This window comes from Rhinolophus ferrumequinum, chromosome 19 (assembly GCF_004115265.2).
Source record: "Rhinolophus ferrumequinum isolate MPI-CBG mRhiFer1 chromosome 19, mRhiFer1_v1.p, whole genome shotgun sequence".
NCBI classification, from domain to species: Eukaryota; Metazoa; Chordata; class Mammalia; order Chiroptera; family Rhinolophidae; genus Rhinolophus; species Rhinolophus ferrumequinum.
This window is the reverse complement of record NC_046302.1, coordinates 7,722,519-7,740,010: the sequence shown is the minus strand read 5'-3', so window position 1 is coordinate 7,740,010 and position 17,492 is coordinate 7,722,519. Positions and strand designations below refer to the sequence as shown.

Here is a 17,492-nt window from a genome sequence, read left to right as displayed (position 1 = left end):
ACCAGCTGTGCTAAGCTGGGCAGGGGGACTCTATCTGCAGCCACTGGGCTTGTGACCTTAACCCCAGTTCATTTTCCAACCCCCTTAGCTGCTGGCACCAAACAGCAGCTTAGGAAGACGGCAGACTGACTAAATTCGGATACAACTGGAGTCAGAACCTTTTGTGTTTTTCAGAACTTACTTATTTTAGGAAGTTTACAGAACATACACATATCACACAAACACACGCTCATATATGCACAAATATTCACACACAGTCTTACACATAGACATACACATACACCCCCACACAAACACATTCTCACACACAAATCATCCCCAGACACACACAACTCACTCCCAAACTCAAGTGCCTACATTTATTGCTACCATCAGAATCAAATGGTGTAGTTGAAGAGGAGAGAGGTGTTTCTGATGTCTGAAGGATGGGTGGTTATCAGCATAGGCAACAATCATATTGAAGCCTCTTTGTTTTCCATAACTCAGGGAGAACAAATTATATCTGCTTTGCAGAAAACTTAATTTTTTATGAAAAAAGAAAGAAAACTCTGTTGATAGTCTAACTTGTTGGCGGGTTGTGGAAAGTATGAGAGCTGGAAAGAATCTTTGGAATGACACCACACACACACACACACACACACACACACACACACACACACCTCATTCACAAATTTGCAGTCTGAGACTGCCTTCAGATTTCTTTCTTTTGATAAAGCAGCAATTCTTTTTTTTTTTTTTTTTTCTGGATGCACAAACGTAAAAGCAGGATGGAAGTTACCAAATTATCAATTCTGGTTCAAGTTATTTTCCTTTTTAACCATAATGTTACAAGAAAACATACATTGAAATACAAAGTACATTTTAAGGAATGTCCATTTTCACATTTTTCTCTTTGGCAAACAACTTATGTTTACCTGTTTTCTGCATTTGCACCTGGGAATTAAATATTTCTCTCCAAGACCAAGCCCGAGACAAGTTAAACCCTTGAAACTGTGTTCTTGGTGAGACCTCATCTTGTTCAGAATGACCCAGGTTAGACCCAAAATGGTACAGAGGAAAGCCATTCTGGAAAAGTAACCCTTGTGTAGAAAGTGAATCTGGTGTCCACAGAGCCATGCATAAGAAAAGTAAGATAAAGTAGTAGGTTTGTAGTCCCATGATGAAACCACTAGGTTTTTACACGTGAACATTGTTTATACACGTTGGTAGATTCTTAGCCCCTGGGGCCCCCCAATCTTTGGAGTCTGGACTTGTAGTGGGGGTAGGGAGAAGGCAGGATTATAGGGGTGAGACTCTGGTTGAGGGACAGGCCAGCCTTTTCTGACAACAGTCTAGGAACTCAAGATTGCCAAGTCGCAGTCACTTAGTCAACCTGTGACTTCTCCAGAAAGGGAGGGTCCCGTGAGGAAGCTGGTCTATGGGGCCATGTGTCTCTCAGTCTACCCCCCCAGTCTCTCATATCTGCTTTCATTCTGGGATTCTGAACTTCTGTGTACACTAGAAGCACATGGGAAAGCAGTTAAGGATAAATTCCTAGACGTTGTCTCTTGAGCTTTTGATTCAGGATGTCTTGCATTTTTAATAAACACTATGTGTAATTCTAATATAGTTTGTCTAGTTCCTAAATTTGACACATTTCCTTACAGTTCAGGAACTCCTCTAGGAAACAAGAAAAGAAAAAGAATCCAAAATAGTCAATGCTTCTTCTTGTTAGCAAATTTGAACAAATAAGCTGAATGTATTTAACTATAGTTTTCAGTTCCCAGTGCTTTCCCTCTCCCATCCATCTCTAGCTAATGCATCTATATTAAAGCCCTCAATCTTTCATATTATTTACCTATATGTTTATATTGGGCTTCATTCAAGAAAAGATTTTAAAGCTTCTTACAAAATATCATATATCAGCTGAAATAAAATTTATAATAAAGGATTAAAAAAAAATGTGGACTGACAGGCAAAGCTGCTAAACTTGAAAAGAGAGATGTTCATCATTAAATAGAAACATTTCAACTTAACTCTAATACTTCATTTCTTCATAAAAATGGACATTATATATACCCTTTACTATCACTTCATAGCATCATCGATATGACCTAAATGTTCTATAAATGTTTTAAATTAAAAAAAAAAAAACAACAAATTTTATAGAGAACTAATACATTATCTGTGCAGGAATTTGGAAAATAAAGATAAGTTTAAATAGTTGAAGACAATCAATTCTAATATTTAGGTGTGCTTCCTTCAATTTTGAGATATATATGAATATGCATTTGTGTGTATATATATATATATATATCTATGGATAGATTGGGTATATTAGAGTTGGTGTTTGGCTACGACATGTTTTTTTTCTATTCCACTGTATATGAAATGTCCAAAATAAGCAAATTTGTAGAGAAAAAAGGTAGATTAGTGATGCCTCGGACTGGGGAGTGAGGATCACTGAAGTGAGAGGAGTTGGGCAGTGACCACTAATGAGTAAAAAATTTCTTGTTAGGGTGATAAAAATGTTCTAAAATTATTGTGATGATTGAACAACTCTGTAAATGTATTAAAAACCATTGAGCTTTAATTGGGTGAACTTTATGGTGTGTGAATTATATATCAATAAAGCTGTTAAAGATATTTCAGTTAGCTACATACCAAAATTTCACAAAATAAATTCCATATTTTCTCTGCAATTTTCTTCTATCACCTTAGGTTAAAAAGAATATCAGCTTATGTTAGTTTGTTATATAAATTATGAACTTGTGAGGGTAATCACTTTGTTCCTATTTGAAAACTTTACAAAGTATTTAAATAAAATGACATATGTCCTACCAGGAAAAAAAAAATCCGTTTCCTAAGTTAATACACATAGTAACAATAGATATGGACACATTCATTCATTCCCTTGTTCAATTACCATTGAGTAGCTGCCACTATCCTCTGTGTAGCCACTTAGCGTCCAGCATGGAGCAGAAGAGACTAAGGCCCTGCCTTCATCAGGGTCATAGCAAATGGTGGTACACATGCCTGTCCCTCTCGCTTCTCTTCTTACCAACCACTAAAGTAATTTGTTGTGTAAAATATGAAAGGCATGTTTGAAAGGAAATGCTTGAGGCAAGTATAGATTCATAGAATTTCAAAACTTTAAAGGTCTACAGCAATTTTTATAATTCTATCATTTTATGGACACGGAAAGTGACCCACAGGAGTTCAGCGATTTGATTGAGGGAGTGAGTATGTAGCAAAATGAAAACTTCTAAAACCCACAAACTCATGCATACAACACAGCAAAAAAATAATATTTTTTCTCTCTTGAGGAATATTTATAAAGCAGATTTTCTGGGAGAGTCTCAATTATAGGTGCTTTTATTCTTTTCCAAAGGCCATTTTAAATGTATAAGTATATAGATTTATTTTTATTCCTTTGTTAAGCCTTATAAAAAAATAAATTCCTAAGTCAAAAGTGTTTTTTTTTTTAAAGCATGTTTTTGATTCCATTGTCAAGCCGTATTTTTGGTATATAAAATACAGTCACCATAGCCACATTCTTCTCAAAAAGAGTAGGTGGTTGTGGCTTTGGAGTTCCCAGTGCTCTGTGCCTGCCAATGTCATTAACTTGCTAAACCTGAACTTCTGCCTTACTCAAAATCTTTAATTACTCCCTGCTTCTCTCAACCCCTTCATTATTACAAGCAATTAAATTGCAGAAGTAACGTCATTTTTTTTTTTTTTTTTTTTACATCTGGAAGGTATTACCACACATCTCCTTTCTCTTTAACCAAACTCCAGTTGGAGGCTGAGCGGGACCCTCAGCACTAACGTCTGTGAGGGGAGGATGTCCAAGCAGGGCTTGGAACAGGGAGCTGGCCAGCATAGAGTTGCCTTGTCACTCCATGACTGAGGATGGTCACCCAACCTCAGGACCTCGGTCCCTCCCTATAAAATGAGAGATTCTGCTATATCTGTATTTCTGTCCCAGATCCTCAAGTGTGGGTGCTTGTGAAGACACAAAGGGTTACCCTGAATATTCTTCCTGGAAAGTCATTATTTGATAGAAACTGAAAATATTATTTCATTAAAGCAATCAGATTTATAAAAATATATCAAATTTACAAATTAAAGCTAAAATATGTTTTTCAAAAAAGTCTTCCATTTAGCGAAAACTCTGTTTTAACACAAAGCCTCCTAGGTCCCACAGCTATTGGGTGGGACGCTGTGAGAGTACAGTGATAGCTAACATTCTTTTCAGGTTTAAAACCCTTAGATTCTACAAAGAAAGAATAAACCTTGTACAGAGGCTCTAAAGAAGCCCTTCAATTCATTAAAGAACAGTTGCTCCCAGAGAGCCTAAAGGCATTAGTGCCCTTTTTATTAAACTGACACTTTGGTTTCCATCCAAGGGAGAAGCCCCTCCCAGCTGAGGGTGAACAACTCCTCTCTGCTCCGGGGCACTCCTCTCCCGTGCTCGTACTTGCACTCCAGGGGTCTCTGCTTCTAGCTGTGCCTCCTCACAATTTTGGGCAGACTGCTCCTGCAGAGTCACCTCTCACAGAGGCCTGGGGGTGGCTCTGTTTGGGGTCCTGCACTTGGAGCCCTCCTTGCTGGATTGCATCCCTCATGGTCCTGCAGCCCTTGGCCTCTCAGGTCAAGCTGCACAGTGTGGATTGGAAAAATGAGAGAAGATCCACAAGGAGACAGAGAATTAAGGATCGGTGAAGATAGCAGGTCCAGCCTTTCAAAACCAAGGTAGACTCCACTGGGAAGAGGATGGAAGCGACCGCACACCTGTAAGAGTGCCATCCCCCAAGGCAGTCTCCAAGAGCAGGTGTCAAAGACAGCTCTGCTCTGGACAACTCCAGTGCTGTAAATCCTTGGAGGTCGTGCTCCAACTTCTTCCTCTTTTTCGTTTGTTTGTTTCTCTTTTATTTTGCACTTCAGTCTGTGCATGGTTTGTTTACTTCGAAACTTGGCGGTGATAATAGTAAATATTATTGTTCCTCTATTTTTCACAAGACTTTTCTTACATTGATGGCAAATGTTTGTGAATATTATTTTCAGTCACTGTGTCATATTCCATTATATGTTGTGGTATTTTTTTCAAAAAATGTTCACAATAATTTTTCCTATGCTTCTTTTTTTAATGAAAGTTTATTGGGGTGACAATTGTTAGTAAAGTTACATAGGTTTCAAGTGTACAATTCTGTATTACATCATCTATATATTATGTTGTGTGTTCACCACCCAGAGTCAGTTCTCCTTCCACCACCATATACTTGATCCCCTTTATCCTCATCTACCACCCCCCTCCCCCCTTACCCTCTGGTAAACACTAAACTATTGTCTGTGTCTATGAATTTTTGTTTCTTCATTTGTTTGTTTTATTCCTTTTTTGTTTTCAGTTTTATATACTACACGTCAGTGAAATCATATGGTTCTCAAATTTTTCTGTCTAACTTATTTCGCTTAGCACAATAATCTCAAGATCCATCCATGTCGCAAATGGCACTATTTCATCTTTTTTTTATGGTAGAATAGTATTCCGTGCTTCTTTTCAATGAGTTGTTGGCCCTTCCCCAAAAGTGGTGTCTATTTCCCTATTTCCCTCAAATTTCGGCTGCCTTGTGACTGGCTCTGGTCAACAGAACGTGGTGGAAGTGATGGTATGAGACCTCTGGGGCTGGGCATAAAGAAGCCCTGCACTTCTGTTTTCTTGGCATGCCCTGAGAGGGCCATGCAAGGATGCCGGCAAGCCTCCTGAGGATGAGAGCTAAGGCATCCCAGCCTGCATCCAGCACCGACTGCCAGGCACACGAGTGAGATCATCTTGGACCTTCCAGCTCATCTAACTCTCCAGCTGAACAGAAACACATGAGTGAATCCAGTTGACACAAAGTCAAAAATCTACTCCCTCAACCAAAAGAATTGTGAAAAATAGTGAATAGCTGTTGGTTTAAGCCATCATGTTTTGGGGTGCTGTGTAGTATAGTAAAGACTAACTGAAACTAATGGGAAATTTGTGAACTTGAAAAATTTACAACCCCACTCTACCAAACCTTAGGAAGCATTTGCCTCTAGCAGTTGACTGAATACAGGGATTTTTCTGATAGTGGCAAAATCAGTGAAGAGACTTAATAGAAAGAGACTATTAGAAGACAGGTCACGGTAGAGTAACTTACGAAAAGATGTGTCATTGCAAAATAAGGAAGCCAAAGTTTGCAGATGTTAAACAACATAGATAATATTCAAGAGTCTGGGAATTGTCGCTGGCCGGATATGGTTTTGACGTCTATCTCTGCCTTACTTAGTTGGCTATGTGACCTCTTAATCTCTCAATTTGCTTATCTATAGGATAGAAACAACATCAAGCTAGAGTATTGTTGTGAGGGTTCAATGAGAGAATATATATAAAGTGCCTCATCCTGGCACAGACCACTCACTCAATACGTGATAGCTACTAAGCCCCTTACCAGCATCACATGGACAGTAAGTGAAGAACCAGCATTGTCCCTTTGCTTGTCTGACTTCAAAGTTCATACCCTTTCTATTATGTTTCACCTTTCGTCCCTAATGCTCAGCCTGGAAAACAATGAAAAACAGATTTCATTTCATGTGTCTGCTCATACTCATTTATTCAATAAATTTTAATTGAGTACCTACTAAGGGCTAGGTATCAAACTGTACTCAAGGATAACATGATATGAAAGTCTGTAGGGGGATAAAAATGTTAATTGCGCAGATGATTCTGTAATTATAAACTGTAATCAGTGCTGGGGAGAATAGGATCGTGTCTCATGAAGGTGAGGGGTAGGAATATTTGATGTAGATTAGGCATGGGACTGATCAAAAGAAGGTTCCTTAGGAAGCGACATCTGAGCTGAGATCTAAAGAACATATAGGAACTTATTAGGTAAAAAGGGTGTGTTGCGATAAGCAAGGATGATTCTAGTCAGAGGAAGAGCAAGTTTGAAGATACTAAAGTCAGAAGGAATATGGAACTTTGGGGAAGCTCAGGAAAAAATAATGTACCTGGGGGAAAGGGAGCAAAGATGAGGCTGGTCTAAGAGGAGACTAGAGAGGAAGCAGGATCAGATTCCATAGGATTTGGGGGGGCATATTAAAGACTTTGGTCTGCATCTTATACAGAGGGCAGCCACTGAACAATTCTAAGTAGGGGAGTGACATAAACAAATTGATGGGATGGCTGCCTGGGTCTTGATTCTTCAAGAAAGAGCAGAATGATCTATTCGCGATGTTGGCCATGAGGTTGGGAGATGAGAAATACCAGTGACTTATCCCAAGGCCAGTCATTCTGCTCTAGTATATAACAGGTACAGAACAAGAACTTGTTGAACAAATGAATGATGAATAAATGATTCCTCAGTGATAAACTTTCAAGGACCTTGATGGCTAAGCCAGGAGGGATTTGGGGTTGGCTGGGCTCTGAGTGTTACTTCTCAAATTATACCAATAGGGGCAATTTATGCAGCCTGTGGTTGAAAAAGGACCTGGCTTGTCAGAGGCCGTAAGAGAAATGGGGGTATCTTGTGGCCAGAGTCTCCAAAATGCTACCAAAAAGTGTGTGAACTTTTCTTTTTTAAATTTTCTGCTGTTCTTTAGTCTCTCTATTTGGCAGATTATCAGGTAAGTCTTCTTTGAACATCTGTTTATGAGGTGCTTATAGCTTCTGAGGTGAAACTCATCACTAAAACACTGGAAGCTGTTGCTTCTCTCCTCTTTGACATGCTCCTTTGATTCTCTCTCCAACCCATACCCAATCTTCTTCAATGGGGATTACTATTATTTAAAAGACTACTATTATTTACTGCTTAAAAATAAAAAGAGTTGAACTATCTTGTTTTGTTGCCAATTCTCTTAAACACAGATCACTGCAGGGAAATAAAGGAAGGAAATGTTTTCAAATATTTTTTGTATATTCTCCTTAGAGAAGTCACACTTTGCCTTGCTTCCCATATGTAACCAAGTGTACAAACGGGGAAACACGCAGATAGACATTATGAAAAGAAACCCACTAAAAGTAAACATAGCTCATTCTATTACATATTTTTAAAGATTCGTCTGTGTAATTCAAGATCAGTCATTTAGAAGCAGCCCCACATAGCATTAAAATCCAGCCAGTGTGAAATGAGTCATCCCATAAGAGCAGGTTGGACCGAAGACTATGTCAGAAGACACTTACATTCCTCTCTAAAATCTATTCTTTTGATAATGAAAGGGGTGTCGAGTTTAAAGTCACCACTTTTGATGTTCTGGAATGTTCTCTTGAAAACAAAAAATCTTTGGAAAATGCATCCATGGGTTCAAAGACATAAGTGTAGGGCCATGAGGACTATGAAATTGCCTCTTCTGGGATAATAAGGAGCTGAGTTGCATTCTCCTTTACTTGGTAACTTAACCTAACAGAAAAAGAAAAAAGCATCAGGCATATGGTTGGCATTCACCAAGTGTTTATTAATAATAATGACTTATGTATGCCAAACCTCCTTTAGAGCAAATTGTCCCAGATCCAGATTCCAAAATGAGCCAAGATTTCAATGCCCTGGCAGGAAGCTTGAAGGATTTGGAACAATTCACTTGTAGTGCAACTCCTGCTCACACCACATTGCATTCAACCCCACCCGTATCCACCCCCACACCCAGTGGGGTGACCTGTGGGAGTCTTCCACTGCATCTCTTTAGTTAATCAAGGGGTGTCGCCTTTTCTCATCTATACCAGGCTTCGCCGTTTCATTCACAAGATAAAGAAGGTTCTAACTAACTTGGTTCTTCCCCCCAAGAGTGGGAATAAAGACAGCCTTCGTGAAAGGAAAAAAAGCAGCAGCTTCAGCAGTGACAAGATGGTGGCGGGAGGGCTGGGTTAATTCTCCATGTCCGTTCTCCTTTGCAAGGTGCTCAGGGCCCTGCCATCAGGCCATTTCTCATCCTCTTCTCTGAAATAGACAGAACACTCACCCGCTTCCAGCCCTGATTATCTTGGTGAGTGTCTAGTACTCAGGATAATATAGTCACCCAACACATTACTCCAAATTTGCAGGTGAACAAGCCGAGGCCACAGGTTTCTCCACTTTTATGTCTCTCAAAGATAGATACAACATGACGGGTTCCTGGCTTGGTAAGGATGAGCCATATTCACCAGGGATAAAACTTTGGACTCAGCCTGTGGAACTTGGGCTCAGAGTGACCCCTGTTCCTTTCTTGAACTCACTTTCTCATCTAAGAGGAGCACAATAAGCTCCTTGTCACCTGGCTTCCCAGACAAGAATGGATTTTGCCAAGTTCACTGCATATTCTTTCCCAAACCCTTTTGTCCTCACAGGCTCACAGCTATTCACACCATCCTAACTACAAAGCATTTCAATTGCCAATACTTGCCAGAGTAGGAGGGGCCATGACAGCTTTGTTCATAGATACAATAGAGAAACAGAGTTTGTTTTGTTTCTGTAATTGTTATTTTAATTTACTTTCAATAACAGTCATTTTACTGAGCTCTGTTGTATATTAACATACATGGGAGAAATATATTAGTAATAGCCAAGGAGAAAGGGATTTCATTTTTTACAGGTGTGGTTCAATTTATTTCCAGTAAGAGCATAGCTCTTTCTTCTCAGTGTCAGTCAACAAACTTCTTCTACAAATTAGGCCCTTTGTGTGGGTCAGGCACTCTGATAAAACCCTGAAGACACAATAGTGAGCAACAGAGAGGGAGTCATGGAGCTTACCATCAGCTTCAAAGTAAAGGCAGCCAAGTGAAATATAAATAAAATGCAATTTCAGTGTCCTGTTTTTTGATCTGGGTGTTGGCTACACAAGTGTGTTCAATTAGTGAAAATTCACTGTACACACTCTCTGTATATATACACACACATATATATATGTATGTATATATAGATATACACATACATATAGAGGGTGCCAAGAAAATGTATACACAACATTTTAAGATAGGAAAAAACTGTATTAAAATTAGAATACTTAATATATACCGATAACAAAAGATGAATACAAACCATGTGTACACATTTTTTGGCACCCACAGTATATATATTCACACATATATGTATGCATCAAAAAGCTAAATACATTTTTCAAATCTAATGATTCAATCTAACATATGATTGTATATAAGGAAAACAGACATTTTTCCAGGCTCTGAAGATCATTCCCTTAAAATAACCCACCATCTGGGGCAGGCCATACTGAACAAACACAAAAAAACAGAAAATGCACAAGATGAAGAGCTACACGTGAAGCTAAAATGACTATCTATTATATCTGTGAATGTGGTAAGGATTTTCTAAGCAATGTTATGCAGTGTTTCAGAGATTCTAGTCAATTGAATGGTCTTAAAGGGAGTGTGTCTGAAAGCAAGGCCTTCTGGACTATCTGAAATACAGAACAGGTCAGGGTTGTTTGATGCTGGCCAGAGCTCTGCTCACCAAGATGAAAGGTGGAGAGTGTTGACCTTAAATAAATAGAAGCCAAGTATTTCTCTAGCAGGATTGGGTTTATTTGAAAACAACAAAGAATTGTAATGTATGACATGCAATCTAATGGCGAACCACATGCACATCCTGAGAAACAAAGGAGAGGCAACTCTTTCATAGAGGAGAAGAGGTAATCGAGAGAGCTATTATAAATAAAGTTAAACTGTTGGGCTCTGTGATCAATGTGGGGTGTGAGAACTCACATTTCTGGCCTCCTGATTCATTTTAAATGGGGTTTCTGTTTATTAATTTTTACTGGGAGCATCTTATCTGGTACAGAAGCTGGCCTGGACTGGTGACCAGGTGAGTTCAAGCAGAGCATCAGGAATCCTTCCATGTTTCAGGGAAGGATCAGAGCCTTGGGATTCAGGCAAAGGCCAGAACAGAATGGTGAGCAGTTCCCGGAGTGGCTGGTGAAATGGGTGTTCTGCTGTTGTTTGCAGGAGCTCTTTCAATTTATGACAGGATCCCAACCAGAGATTTCAGGGTAAGGAGTGTCTGGCTGCCATGCACCAGCGACAAAGAAGAGTCAAGGGAGATATAAAGGTGGAAGTCAAGAGGCTGAAGAAATGGGAGAGGAGGATGGTGGCAAAGCAAACAGGCAGATTACAGAGTGATGACTAATCCAAAACTCACTCTGGGAGGTTAAGACTTCTGTTTCCAGCCAAGATAGAGTAGCAGGGCTGGGATTTACACCCCCGCCTAAACAAACAAAAACCTAAAACACTTGAAATGACAGTTTTCAGACGTTACCCCAGAGGCAGAACTGAGAGGTGAGAGATTGAATATACAAACAGATCTTGGCCAGACTACATATAAAAACTGAACTCTGACCCACAACCTGCAGCCACCACCCCATGAGGCCAGCCTACCGTCTTCGGTAACCAGCCCAGGAAGTGAGACAGCAATTTTTGTCCCGACCTCCAACTTAGGACCAACCAGAGAAAGCCAAATTGTGTACCCCTAATCAATGAGACATGAAGACCCAATTCTAGTTAGGCTGCCTACGGCTTCCCCACACCACCAGCCTCTAAGCAGGGATTTGCTTGTTCTCATTTGGGTGGTCTTCATTTATTTCCACATAGGGGAATGATGAGGTGAGTCCCATGACCACCCCAGCTCACTGCTTGTGTAGAGTTTCCCGGCCACAACACAGGGATGGAACTGGAATGGAACAGACAGTGAGAGTCTGGGAATGACACGCTGGCTGGGGTTGATGGCGCAGAATCTTGGAGAGAAGAGAGCTGCACAGAGAGAGACCAATCCCGGGTGCAGGACCAGCCAGTTAGCCTTGTGGGTAACTGGAGCTCAGTGCCTGGGGAAATTTGAAAGGCTGTGTAGAGCATATCTCAGTTACCCTGGACAGAGAGTAAGGAATCTAAAGTGTTTATTCTCCCTTTCCCCATCCATCAGGACTGCTTCTTAAACATCAGCTCTCCAGTATTTCTGACTTGCTCTTTTCCCAGGGTAGAAAAAAGCCCTAGAGTGAGTCCCAGTTGGGATACAGGTAAGCCACTGATAATGACTGTGTTACCTTTCCATTTCTAGTTTGCTAAGAGTTATTTTCTTTTTTTCATGAATTGACAATGAACTTTATTAAATATGTTTTATATATCTATTGATATGATTATGTTTTCTTTTCACTTTTATTCTATTGATGTAGTGAATTACATTGATTCATTTTCAAATGTTAAACCAACCCTGCTTCCTAGAATAAACCCACTGTTTCTGATGGATTATCATTTTGATATATTGCTAATATTCACTGTGTACTTCAAAGTATTCTATATGCTGAAATAGTACATATGATTTAAAGTATTCACTAACAATTTAAGTAGGGCTTTTGCATCTTTGTTTATGAGGGTAATTGGCCTGAAATTTTCTTTCTTTCTAGTGTTTTTGTCAGGTTCTGTTATTAGCTATTCTGGACTCCTAAAATGAGCTAGAAGTACGCAAGTATTTTCTATTTTCTGGAAAAGTTTTATGTAAAATTGGTAAGAAGAATCTGCTAGTAAATCCTTCTGATTCTGGAGATTTGGGGAATGTGTTTAATTATAAATTTGAGTTCTTTACTAAAAATAGTGTTATTCTGGTTCTACTTCTATTAGAATTTGCTTTTGGCAAGTTTTATTTTTGAAGTAATTTTATCTAAATTGAAAAAGATGCCCGTCCTCAGACCCTTCCCTGCCTGTGCCTGACCTCTCACTTCCCATCAGCTCTAAGGATTGGTCATCAAGGTGGGCCTTAATCCAATATTGCTGGTGTCCTTATGAGAAGAGGAGACTAGGACACAGATACGCACAGAGGGAAGACTACGTGAAGGCACAGGGAGAAGACTCCAGCTACGAGCCAAGGAGAGAGGCCTCAGAAGAAAAAAGCCCTGCCGACATCTTTATCTTGGACTTCTTGCTTCTAGAATTTCCTTCCTGGTGTGAGGCAAAATATTCCCCTTCTTACAGAATACAGAACCAAGAGAGAGGGGAAGGACCTGCCTGAAGCCACACAGCTGTGAGAGAGGCCTTGTGAGCACACAATGAAGAGGCAGCCATCTGCAAGCCAGGGAGAGGGTCCTCACCGGATCCTACCATGCTGGCTGCTGACCTCCTACTCCCAGCCTCCAAAACTGACACAAAAAGAGCTTAACCAGTCAAGACATTGCTGCTGGTGTGCCTAAGCCACCCTGTGCATGCTCACTCTGTGGTTCAGGATTCGAGTTCTCAAGCTGTGCTTCCCCCCAACTTCTCATGATATGTGCAACAAAGGACCAGAAAATTCTCTCTAGCAACAGAAAAAACAGCAGACAGATTGCAAGAATTTCTTCAAACCCTAAAGGAAGATGAGCTGGCTCCTCTCCTTCAGAATCAGGCAGTAAAAGGAAAAACTGCTGGAACATTCCTGAGAGCCATTTTCAAAGGTTTCTCCTGCTCTGAGAAAGCTGGAGCTCTTAGAAGACTTAAGACATACACTCGTTGTATTCAGCTGGAGGAATCCGGGGATTTGCTGAAAGAAGTAGCATCTGAGATCATAGGATTACTGATGCTGGAGGCCCATGATTTTCCAGGACCATGATTGCTTGAATTAGCCAATGAGTTTGTTGGTACAATCAAAGAGGGCAACCTAATGAATGGAAAATCTTTGGAGTTACTACGCATCATTCTCATTGCCCTTGTTACCAAAAAGGAAAATCTGGTTTATGGAAAAGATGAACGGAGTGGGGAAGAATGTAAGAAGCAGTTGATTAAAACCCTCTGTTCTGGCAGATGGGATCAGCAATATGTAGCTCAATTCACCTCCATGTTCAACGATGTCCCTCTGACTGCAGAAGAGGTGGAATTTGTGGTGGAAAAGGTGTTGAAGATGTTTTCCAAGTTGAATCTTCAAGAAGTACCACCTTTGGTCTATCAGCTTCTGGTTCTCTCCTCAAAGGGAAACAGAAAGACGGTTATGGAAGGAGTCATTACTTCCTTCAATGAGGTCGATGAGCAGCACATTGAGTAACAGAGTGGTGATGAGCCCTTGGATCTTGTTACCATGCCATTGGGTGAACTTCGTCATGTGGAAGGCACTGCTATCCTACACATTGTGTTTTCCATCAAATTGGACTGTGATCTAGGCAGAAAACTCCTGAAACGTGTGAAGGCAGGACAGCAAGGGGGTTTCAGTAATAATACATGTCCCTTAAGCATTGCCCTCCTGCTTTCTATAACAAGAATACAAAGATGTGAGGAACAGGTGTTTGACCTTTTAAAGACTTCAGTTGTAAAAAGCTTTAAGGATCCTCAGCTTTTCCAAGGCTCAAAGTTTCTTCAGAATCTAGTTCCTCACCTATCTTGTGCTTCCGCCATGATCCTGGACGTGGTAAAGAATAATGCTCGTAGCTGGGGTCATGTTATTCAGGGCCTGACAGAACTTGGCTTCATTTTAACGGATGCATGTGGGCCAAGGAAGATTCCTGATGGAAAAAATATTGAAACCAGCTCAGGTCTTTCTAGAACACCACAGCAGTATGCATGTAAGCGGGGAGGGAGCTAATATCCTGTTGGAAACTTTTAAGATCCATGAGATGATCAGACAAGAAATTCTGGAGCAGGTCCTCAACAGAGTTGTTATCAGAGCATCCTCTCCCATCAGCCATTACTTAGACCTGTTTCCAAATATCATCATGTGTTCACCCTTAGTTCTTCAGAGTTGTTCTTCTAAAGTCCCACAAACTTTTGACTCTTTATCCTTCCTGCCCCTTCAAATTATACAAGGGCTGCTGAAGGCAGCTCAGCCCCTTCTCAAAGTGAGCTTGTCAATGAGAGCCTCCTGATACCTGTCCTTCGGAAAGCGATGTTTGCCAGCAGGCTGGATGCCCGAAAATCTGCAGTTGCGAGTTTTTGCTACTCCTGAAGAACTTCAAAGTTTTAGGCAGCTTGTCATCCTCACAGTGCAGTCTACTAGTGTTAGCCAGGTTCCTGTGGATGTTCACAGCCATTACAATGTGGTCGCCAATGAAACTTTTTGCCTTGAGATCATGGATAGTTTAAGGAAATGCTTAGGCCAGCAGGCTGATGTCCTACTCATGCTTTATGAGAGGTTTTATGATGTGCTTCGAAGAAATTCACAGCTGGCTAATTCAATCATGCATACTCTGCTCTCACAGTTAAAACAGTACTACGAGCCACAACCTGATGTGCTGCCTCCTCTGAAATTAGAAGCTTGTATATTGACCCAAGGAGATCAGATCTTTCTACAAGAACCACTGGATCATCTGCTGTGTTGTATTCAGCACTGTTTGGTTTGGTATAAAAGTAGAGTATTGCCCCTACAGGAGGAAGAAGAGGAGGTGGAAGAAGGATTCTATCAAGACTTAGGTGATATGATGGAATTTATTACTAATAGAATGATTAAGAGTGAACTAGAGGACTTTGAACTGGATAAATCAGCAGATTTTTCTCAGAGCACTGGTATCCACATCAAAAATAACATCTGTGCTTTACTTGTGATGGGAGTTTGTGAGGTTTTAATAGAATATAATTTCTCCATTGGTAATTTCAGTAAAAATAAGTTTGAGGAGGTTCTGAGCTTATTTATGTGTTACAGGAAACTCTCTGACATCCTTAACGAAAAAGCAGGTACGTAAAGGCAAAAGTAAAACGGTCAACAAAACACATTATAGTTTTTGTCCATGAACTTTGTGTCTGATCTTCTCACCGCTCTTTTCAGGGACAATACCTAAAGCCAGGAAGAAAACCTGTCTTTCCTAAGGTCCAACAATGTGTTTATGCGGTATGCAGTGAGCATGACTCTGCAGAAGATACAGCAGCTCAAGAAAAGAGGGCATGTGAGTGACCCGGGCTGCCAAAACCCAGAGAAGATCTTTTAGAACCTCTGTAACATAATTCGGGTTTTGTTTTGGTGATACACTTCAGTGGAAAACTTGGGGAAGAAAGAGAAAGGAAAACATCTCGTTGCTGTGTATGGAGGGTTTGCAAAAAAACCTTTAGTGCTATGCAGCAGTTCTATCAGCGTAGGATTCCCCTGTTTCTTCAGGTGCTGGATGTCCTGAATAATGAGGAAGAAGAGGGGGAAGTCACTGTCACTCAGAGAGCAGCATTCCACATCCGGCAGTTTCAGAGGTCCTTGTTAAATTTACTTAGCAGCCAAGAGGAAGACTTTAATAGCAAAGAAGCCATCCTACTTGTCAGTTTTCTCTCCAGTTTGTCCAAGCTGCTGGAGCCCTCCTTCCCTGTGTTTGTGCAGATGTTATCCTGGACAGCTAAGATTTGCAAGGAAAACAGCTGGGAGGATGCCTCGTTTTGCAAGGGCTTGATGAATTTGCTGTTCAGCCTCCATGTTTTGTGTAAGAGTCCTGTCACCCTCCTGCATGACCTGTCCCAGGATATCCATGGGCATCTTGGAGACATAGACCAGGATGTAAAGATGGAGAAAGCAAACACTTTGCAATGGTGAATTTGAGAACAGCTACCCCTACTGTCTGTTTACTTGTTCTGAGTCAGGCTGAGAAGGTTCTAGAAGAAGCTGGCTAATCACCAAGCTTAAGGGACAAGTGAGCCAAGAAACCATATCAGAAGAGGCCTCTTCGCAGGCAACCCTTGCAAATCATCCCATTGAGAAAGCCATCATCATAGAACTGGGAACCCTGCTTACATTTTTCCACCAGCTTGTGCAGACAGCCCTGCCATCAGGCAGCTGTGTGGACACCTTGTTAAAGGATCTTTGCAAGATGTACACCATTCTTACAGCACCAGTCAGATATTATCTCCAGGTGTATCAGAGATCCAAAGGAGTTCCAAAAATTATGGAAAAGCTGGTGAAGCTGCTGGGTTCTTATCTGATACCCCTATGCTATGTTTTCATTTTGTACATACAGAACAAGAAGACTCAGAGCCTAAAATATACAAGAGGAAAGAAAGTGAAGAAAACTGCTGCAGTTCCCATGGCCACGGCCAGAGTTCTTTGGGAAACTAAGGCAATCCCAAATCTCATTTTTGCCATTGAACAGTATGAAAAATTTCTCATCTGCTTTTCCAAGAGGTCCAAAGTGAACCTGATGCAGCACATGAAGCTCAGCATCTTGCGGGACATCAAGATCAAAGGAAACATCCTGGACATGGTTCTCCAAGAGGAGGAGGAGGAAAACGAAGAGGACACTGCGTCAGAGCACAAGGGACAGAACGAAGAGCCAGCCAAGAAGAAAAAGAAAAAAAAAAATGAAATTCCTGAGTTAATGTGAACTTTGGGGCTTCTGCTTTCTTTTTACCCAACAAGAACAGTACCCCCTTGTCCTACAGCCTGCACCCATGTTGGCATCTTGGTTCTGAAACCCACTGAATTCAACTGCACCTTCAGTTACAGGCAATCGTTCTCAACAGGTCCTGCTACTGAAAAAAGCACAGCTGAAGTCTAGATGAAGCTCCACGGGAGCTAATACAGAGCTTCCAGGCATAGCTACAATCCAGGCTGGCTTCGTTTTTCCGTGGAGCCTTTGGTGAGTTC

At 40.8% G+C, this 17,492-nt stretch overlaps 1 pseudogene; it reads left to right on the top strand.

Annotated features, from left to right (window-relative positions):
• LOC117038681 (Fanconi anemia group I protein-like) overlaps positions 1-17,229 on the top strand; it is a 38,709-nt pseudogene extending 21,480 nt beyond the window's left edge.
• The last annotated feature ends 263 nt before the right edge of the window (positions 17,230-17,492 follow it).